The 7,657-nt window shown below is 34.0% G+C and overlaps 1 long non-coding RNA gene across 1 annotated transcript; it reads left to right on the top strand.

Annotated features, from left to right (window-relative positions):
* The first annotated feature begins 1,727 nt into the window (after nt 1-1,727).
* LOC139523584 (uncharacterized) lies at nt 1,728-3,365 on the top strand. The gene is made up of 3 exons (XR_011664649.1): nt 1,728-1,832; nt 2,610-2,737; nt 3,324-3,365. It is a non-coding gene; the product is annotated as an uncharacterized lncRNA (long non-coding RNA).
* The last annotated feature ends 4,292 nt before the right edge of the window (nt 3,366-7,657 follow it).

Raw genomic sequence — 7,657 nt, 5'->3', positions numbered from 1 at the left:
AAAATTCTTTAGTGGAACATGCAGATGAGCCGGCAATGTACCGTTGTTTGTAAAGAATTTTGTGAAGCGTAGGTATCCAATATAAACAAGGTAAGTCCTCCAATTTGTGGTTCAATGCAATGTTCATTGAAACCATGAAGGACGTATGATTCGTCAAAATCTCATCCTTGTCAAATGATATATTTTTGTATGTGGTATTACCCGAATGCTCATTTATTCCTGATACTTTTACAAGACATTCGTAGTAATACGATTAACATACAAAGACACTATTACTTGAAGCTTTGTCCGCAGGAACAACAACATACTTATCATGAAGAGATAAAAGATATTTCACAACCTCTTTGACTGAAAACGGACTTTGGTCGATCATTCACACATTTGTTCAACTTATGAATGCGACGTTTCATCAGAGACCTGATTGTTTTGACCAATTTTGACAACTGTCCAGTTCAACTTCTTCTAGCCCATGCTCTGGCGTAGTTCACAGTGGAATCCATAATTATTTAAAAGTTATGGTTCCAATTGATGTGTTGGGGTTCTCTAAACTTAGGACCATGAGAAATCACCTTTCGAAGATTTTCATGTTGAATTATCGTTAGATCCCCAGTAATAACATGGCCAGCGCGGCTGTAATTATAAGGTGAGTGGGAACAGTCACATGTAAGAGTTTTTTCTAAGTCAAGGTCTTGCAATGTTTGTTTATACATAATAGTTAAATACTTTGGGTGCAATGGTCTTGGTGTAACTGTATGAAACAGACTGATTTATTTTGAAAATAAATAGGAATTTTAGATGTTACCTCCTTGTGATGTAGAACGTTGCAGATGTTGATTGCTTATATCAATTTCTCTATTGGTAAAGTGAACAGAAAGGCATTTCCTCTTTTCCTCATGTAAAGGTTCCGATCTTACTAATTTGAAAAGACGGAAAGAGCTGCATCACAAATTATACTGACAATATAAAAAAGAAGATGTGGTATGATTGCCAATGAGACAACTATCCACAAAAGACCAAAATGACACAGACATTAACAACTATAGGTAACCGTACGGCCTTCAACAATGAGCAAAGCCCATACCGCATAGTCAGCTATAAAAGGCCCCGATAAGACAATGTAAAACAATTCAAACGAGAAAACTAACGGCCTTATTTATGTAAAAAAATGAACGAAAAACAAATATGTAACACATAAACAAGCGACAACCACTGAATTACAGGAAGTCTGCATATTGAAGAAAATGTATTGATGCATCCTTTGTCATGAACATATATAATCTCTCAAACATTTAAGAAAATTAACAGGCAGTGAAAAAAGAAAATGTCTAATGTAATATAACCCTAGTGGATGATGAAGATGTGAAAGAAGGTCATCAAAGTTCCCAGAGGGCAATCTAGGTTTGGAAGATTTTTTTTTACATTAGGCCGATGGTAATGTTTTTGACCGTAGGTACGTACGTTGTTGTCGTGAGGTAGTATTAAATAAACTCATTACATTACCATATCTGCAGTCAAGACTTGACAAAATTCCTACTACATTGACATCATTATTGCAACCAACTAGAGGCCAGAAACGTCCTGTCCATTGAATGACGTTGTACATGTCTAGCTGGAGCTAGACGTATCAATAATTATGCAAGAAACATAGACAGAAACCTTTGAGTTTGAAATTTTGGCCCAACCTTTTCAGTCTTTAAGTTTCCCCTGGTTTGTGTTTTTATGTTTTGAATAACCTCATTGGTTGATATCTTTGGCGGAAGTACATGTGATACATCCTCATTCTTTCAATATCCAAGCTGTGGGAAGGTCGTGCTCCACGTGTTGTCGGCAAAGTAACTATATTCTTTAACTTTTACTTACATTTGCCTTGGTGGCTGTAAGACCTTGGTGGTCATTTATATATGCCTTGGTGGCAAAAGACCTAGGTGGTCATTTATATATGCCTTGGTGGCAATAGACCTAGGTGGTCATTTTTATATGCCTTGGTGGCAATAGACCTAGGTGGTCATTTTTATGATTTTTTACATTTGCCTTGATGGCAACAATGAATTAAAAATACTAGCCTTGGGGGCGTCAAGACCTTGGTGGTCATTTATATTTGCCTTGGCGGCTTCTTGATAGAACTAGATGGTAATGTTTGACCTTGGTGGCAAAAATGCTTTGGGATTTAGACCTTAATAGGTAGTTATTATCAACCCAGGTGGTCAGATATTTGTTATGCCGTGCGCCGGTTAAACGCAGGGCAAAGTGCTATCGCTATATAAAATATATGTGGAAGTGGGGGCTCTGGCCATTTTGGAAAATTGTAGTTGAAAGGAGAATAATAAATTGTTTATAGGGTAAATAGTTTCTTTTGTTACTTTTGACTGTGTTGTGGACTTTTCATTTATTTTTACATCGTACATATTGATAGAAATGCTATTTAAAGACTTTGTTAGAAAAGAATAGAATTATTGAGAAAGTGGAATAATTTAGTGTGACATGTCACTTGATATTCATGTTTTTTATCGGAGTGATGTGTAATGAATTATAAGGTGTCTTCGTCGAGGTCCGCGTTCAGCGGTCTGTTTGATTGTACATAGAATTGAATAGAATGCTTTTGTTTTCAGATGGTGTTACCTACAGCTTTGACAGGGTGACGAATGAAGGAGAAGTAATATGACATTGCACGATGATTCATGTCAATGAATTCGAACAACCTTTTTAAAAGGAAAGGATTTTTTCTAATCAGAATATGGTGAGAACCAATTACAATTGAAGTAATGTTTTGATTTCTGAAAATAGGAAAATAATGAATGGGAAAAATATTGATACTACACTAAATTATGTATGTCTGTGTTGAGAAAGGCAGAAGATGCCAATATGGCACGGTACTAAAAAAAAAAAAAAAAATCTGTGATGGAAGCAGCTTTATGTTCAAATGAACCTATTTAAAAGTAATGCTAATAATTTTTCCGTAATTTCATGATGTTTTCTATTGATTGTGTATTTAATTTCATTGATGTGTTGAAATATGTCACAAAAATCTTTTTGTCATGGGAGATTAAATAATGGTTGCAATATTTTTGTTTTGTTTTGTTTTATCTAAATTAATAAATAAATATAATGTTGAATGATTTTGTATACTAGTACAAATGTATACTTAAATTTTATGTATGGTTAAATTTTTTAATTTAAATTTCTTTGTCTACAGTTCGAGGGACACTGATTCCCTAGTTGTTTTCCACGTGGATTGTAGGCAAAGGGATTTTTCCTTTTCAAAGTGTGACTAATGCTGTCTTTAGTACAAATAAACAATTTGTTATTGGTTAATATATTTTCAGCAGACATGTGAAGAATCGAGTGGAAATACAATTGTCAATGTTTATGAAGTAAAGAGTGTGTTTGATTCAACAACAGTAAAGAAAGAGACAAGCCAGCATAGTTTACACTTGGAGGTTAAGTCCCTTTGCTTACAAGCTTTCCACATGCTGAAGATGTTATTAGAATAATGACAATGTTCATTTTGATATGAGTTCATTGCCTTAACTCAACTTTTAAAAGTCCGTATGTGGTCAAATTCATGAGAATTTATTGAATTATGAACGATTTATAAAGAACTGTTTACATGCATCTTTAAATGTTTAGAAGTGTTTTAACGTAATTTTAAAAGGAATAATATTTAATAAAAGTGTTGAATTTCATTGCCTTAACTCAACTTTTAAAAGTCCGTATGTGGTCAAATTCATGAGAATTTATTGAATTATGAACGATTTATAAAGAACTGTTTACATGCATCTTTAAATGTTTAGAAGTGTTTTAACGTAATTTTAAAAGGAATAATATTTAATAAAAGTGTTGAATTTGTTTTGAGTATTGGGAATACTATTCCTTAAGGGAAAGCCTTGCTAGTGGTGTATTTTGAGATTGGCCTGCAAATATGCTGTATGGACTATAGAGTTTTCTATGCCCATAACTTAACATGAACTGTATGCAAGATTATATCAATCACTGAGGATATGTGTATAACCTCATTGGTTGATATCTTTGGCGGAAGTACATGTGATACATCCTCATTCTTTCAATATCCAAGTGGTGGTTGGTTTAAGGGCTATGTTTGGTCAGGCAATACATATTGCCTGTTTGGGTTGATGAGGTTCTTGATAAGTTCCCCCCTCTCCCACCCATAAGTACCAAAATGTGGATATGTTTTTATATTTATATTTCAATATTGGTATTACATGTATGCATTTTGGGTTGATGAGCACGAGACAAATATTAGAAAAACATGAGCATTACCATGGGATCATGTTGACAAAACAAACCTTCGCTTTATCGATTTTCAAGGGAAAGGTCAATTAGGGCAAGTGTATTGGCATGTTTGTGTTTGCTTTTTCATTACAATGGTAAAAATAAGATTATATATCTCTGATGACAAAAATTTTGATTATAATGCTTCATTTTATGAGCTCCAGAGTAGTTTTATAACTGAAAAACAACTGTGCACTATATCTAGTGAGCTCTTCTGCATTGTATTGTGCATGGTAGTCCACATTTTGGTTTCTGAAACGTTAAGATATTATCTTGTATTCGGTTCTTTCCTCTAGAGTTTTCTATGCCCATAACTTAACATGAACTGTATGCAAGATTATATCAATCACTGAGGATATGTGTAGATCATAAATCGTAAATGTTCATAGTAATATAGTACAGAAAGACACGATCTTGTGCGATAGCCATAACTATCAAGAACATAATTTCAAAGGAGAAAAACAAAACGAAAACTTCAGAAGTGTTTCAAACTAGGAATCAGCAAAATTATCATTATTTTCCGCAAAAGACAATTAAGAGGCTTTTTTCACAAAAATCTTACGACAGACTTGGACAACATAGGTATGATGATTATAAATCGATAAGTTAAAACACAATTTGAAGAACGATTTATTATGTTATTGTCTTTATATAATACTGTGGATTCATTATTATTCGTTGTGTACCATTTTTCGTGGATTTCGTTGGTACAGGTGAACCACATAATCAAATGTTCAACGAATGACAAGTTTTCTATATGTAGGTATGCAGACTTCGGCAAAATAGTTATCAAAAGTACCAGGATTATAATTTAGTACGCCAGACGCGCGTTTCGTCTACAAAAGACTCATCAGTGACGCTCAAATCGAAATATTTATAAAGTCAAACAAGTACAAAGTTGAAGAGCATTAAGGATCCAAAATTCCAAAAAGTTGTGCCAAATACGGCTAAGGTAATCTATGCCTGGAATAAGAAAATCCACGAAATCAAATATCAACGAACATGTGATTTTTCCTTCATCCACGAAAATTGGGACCCACGAAAATAAATGAACCCACAGTAACTTGAGAGCTTTTGTTATCTAAGGCTTTTTGAAGTCTTTCAAGTGAAAATCCTATTTTTTCATAATGAGTAAAACAATGAGATTTTGTCTGATTTTCAATGACCAAGAGCAATCGAATGCGCACAGATACAGACCAACGTATGTCCTACGACAATATTTCAAATGTAAAACACAAAAAGACATTATACAGGCAAGGTGTGAAATAAAAGAGAAAGCAGAAAGATCCGATTTTTTGCAAATAAGATAACAACAAACTTTCATAGAAAAAAAGCAGAAAAAGGAAAATAATGGGTTGCAGAATCATGGCTGTTAACAGGATTAAAAATTTGGTCGGATAAAAACAAAATTGACATTAGATGGATATGACAAATTATTTTTGATAAAATTGAGAATGGAAATGGGGAATGTGTCAAAGAGACAACAACCCGACCAAATAAAAAACAACAGCAGAGGGTCACCAACAGGTCTTCAATGTAGCGAGAAATTCCCGCACCCGGAGGCGTCCCTCAGCTGGCCCCTAAACAAATATATACTAGTCCAGTGATAATGAACGCCATACTAATTTCCAAATTGTACACAAGAAACAAAAATTAAAATAATACAAGACTAACAAAGGCCAGAGGCTCCTGACTTGGGACAGGCGCAAAAATGCGGCGGGGTTAAACATGTTTGTGAGATCTCAACCCTCCCCTTATACCTCTAACCAATGTAGAAAAGTAAACGCATAACAATACGCACATTAAAATTCAGTTCAAGAGAAGTCCGAGTCTGATGTCAGAAGATGTAACCAAAGAAAATAAACAAAATGACAATAATACATAAATAACAACAGACTACTAGCAGTTAACTGACATGCCAGCTCCAGACTTCAATTAAACTGACTGAAAGATTATGATTTCACCATATGAACATCAGGCATAATCCTTCCCGTTAGGGGTTTAGTATCATACCATCATAACATATATGAGAAGAACATAACCCGTGTCATGCCAATAACTGTTTTTAGAATAAATGTGTTTAGCTCCGATGCAAAGACCTTATCAGTGACTCAATATTAACGCCAAAATATGCAATTTGTAATGACTTGACAACAGTATCGTAATTATATCCCTTCTTAATAAGTCTATTCAAAGTTTGATGTATATTTCGGTTCTTATGTAAAAGTGGCTTTCAAATATTTGGCGTTGTGTGTCCCTGCGCTTCGAACGCAAGACATTTATCAAGTGTTGTTTTTATGTTTCGTAAGTGCGCCAACATTCCCCCAAGTAGGTGAAAGGTGTTACATTACAATATAACACATTAGCAATTACAGTCGTAATATAACAAAGGCAGCAACAAATAATATCACTGGAGACAAAAGAAATTCAAATGAATTAGTAATAGTTTACAGTTAAGCACCTTTGTAAAACGCTATATTTTGTGGCCAAAAAGGGGTCTTACCGGGCTTACTCCTTTGTTATTATTTAGGCTTCGTGTGAACATATTTAACCGTTCTTTGTATTTAAATCGCTGTTCCTCTTCCTGTTTACCGAATGGAATCATTTGTAAACATTAATTCACTTTTTTACTGGTTTGTAATAACATTGAGAATAACGTTACACATATTATATATAATTTACTGCTTTAAAACAGTTTATGAAATAATCTGTAAAAAATTCAAAAGAAAGCGTAGCAAGCTATAGAGTGGGTCTTGAGAGAAAATTTCAGTTGTGAACAGTTACATATTTGTGGTCTGGGGAATATAGAGATATTCCTGAGTGAGACAACATGTACTTTATACGTAGTTGAATGATACTGTCTAATAACAAATATGTGTGTTGTTAAATAAATGTTGTACTTTACCGAATTATTTTATTACAGATAAATGCCTTGTCCTTGCCTTAATCGTGTTTAATGACTAAAATCAATACTTGTTACTCTCCTTGCTAAAAGAAATTACTATGACACAAACCCGTTTCCCTCGAGAATTATCTTTCATGATTTGATATATGGTACCTGTGTTTTCTGTGAATTTGGTATGACAGTTGCTGAAATGTGTTCCAGTCTTTACAGTCTACAGACCTTTTGTGTGTGAGTATTTTCAGAACAGAGCAAGACTTATTTAGATTTACATTCTGATTCTTATTAATCGAAGATTTGGTGTTCTTGTTAATTCACCGGCATTGGAATTGAGAACTTGTTATCGAAAAGTCTGACTTTGATTTTATTGTCACGGGCTTGAAATGACTTCTATTATCAGGTAAGGCTTGTGTCTTTTTCTGCCGGACTGGTCCATCTTTACTGATTGCTAAAATGTAGTATAAA

The sequence above is a fragment of the Mytilus edulis genome, chromosome 5 (assembly GCF_963676685.1).
Source record: "Mytilus edulis chromosome 5, xbMytEdul2.2, whole genome shotgun sequence".
Lineage (NCBI taxonomy): Eukaryota > Metazoa > Mollusca > Bivalvia > Mytilida > Mytilidae > Mytilus > Mytilus edulis.
The sequence above is the reverse complement of the archived record's forward strand: the minus strand, read 5'-3'. Positions and strand labels throughout refer to the sequence as shown.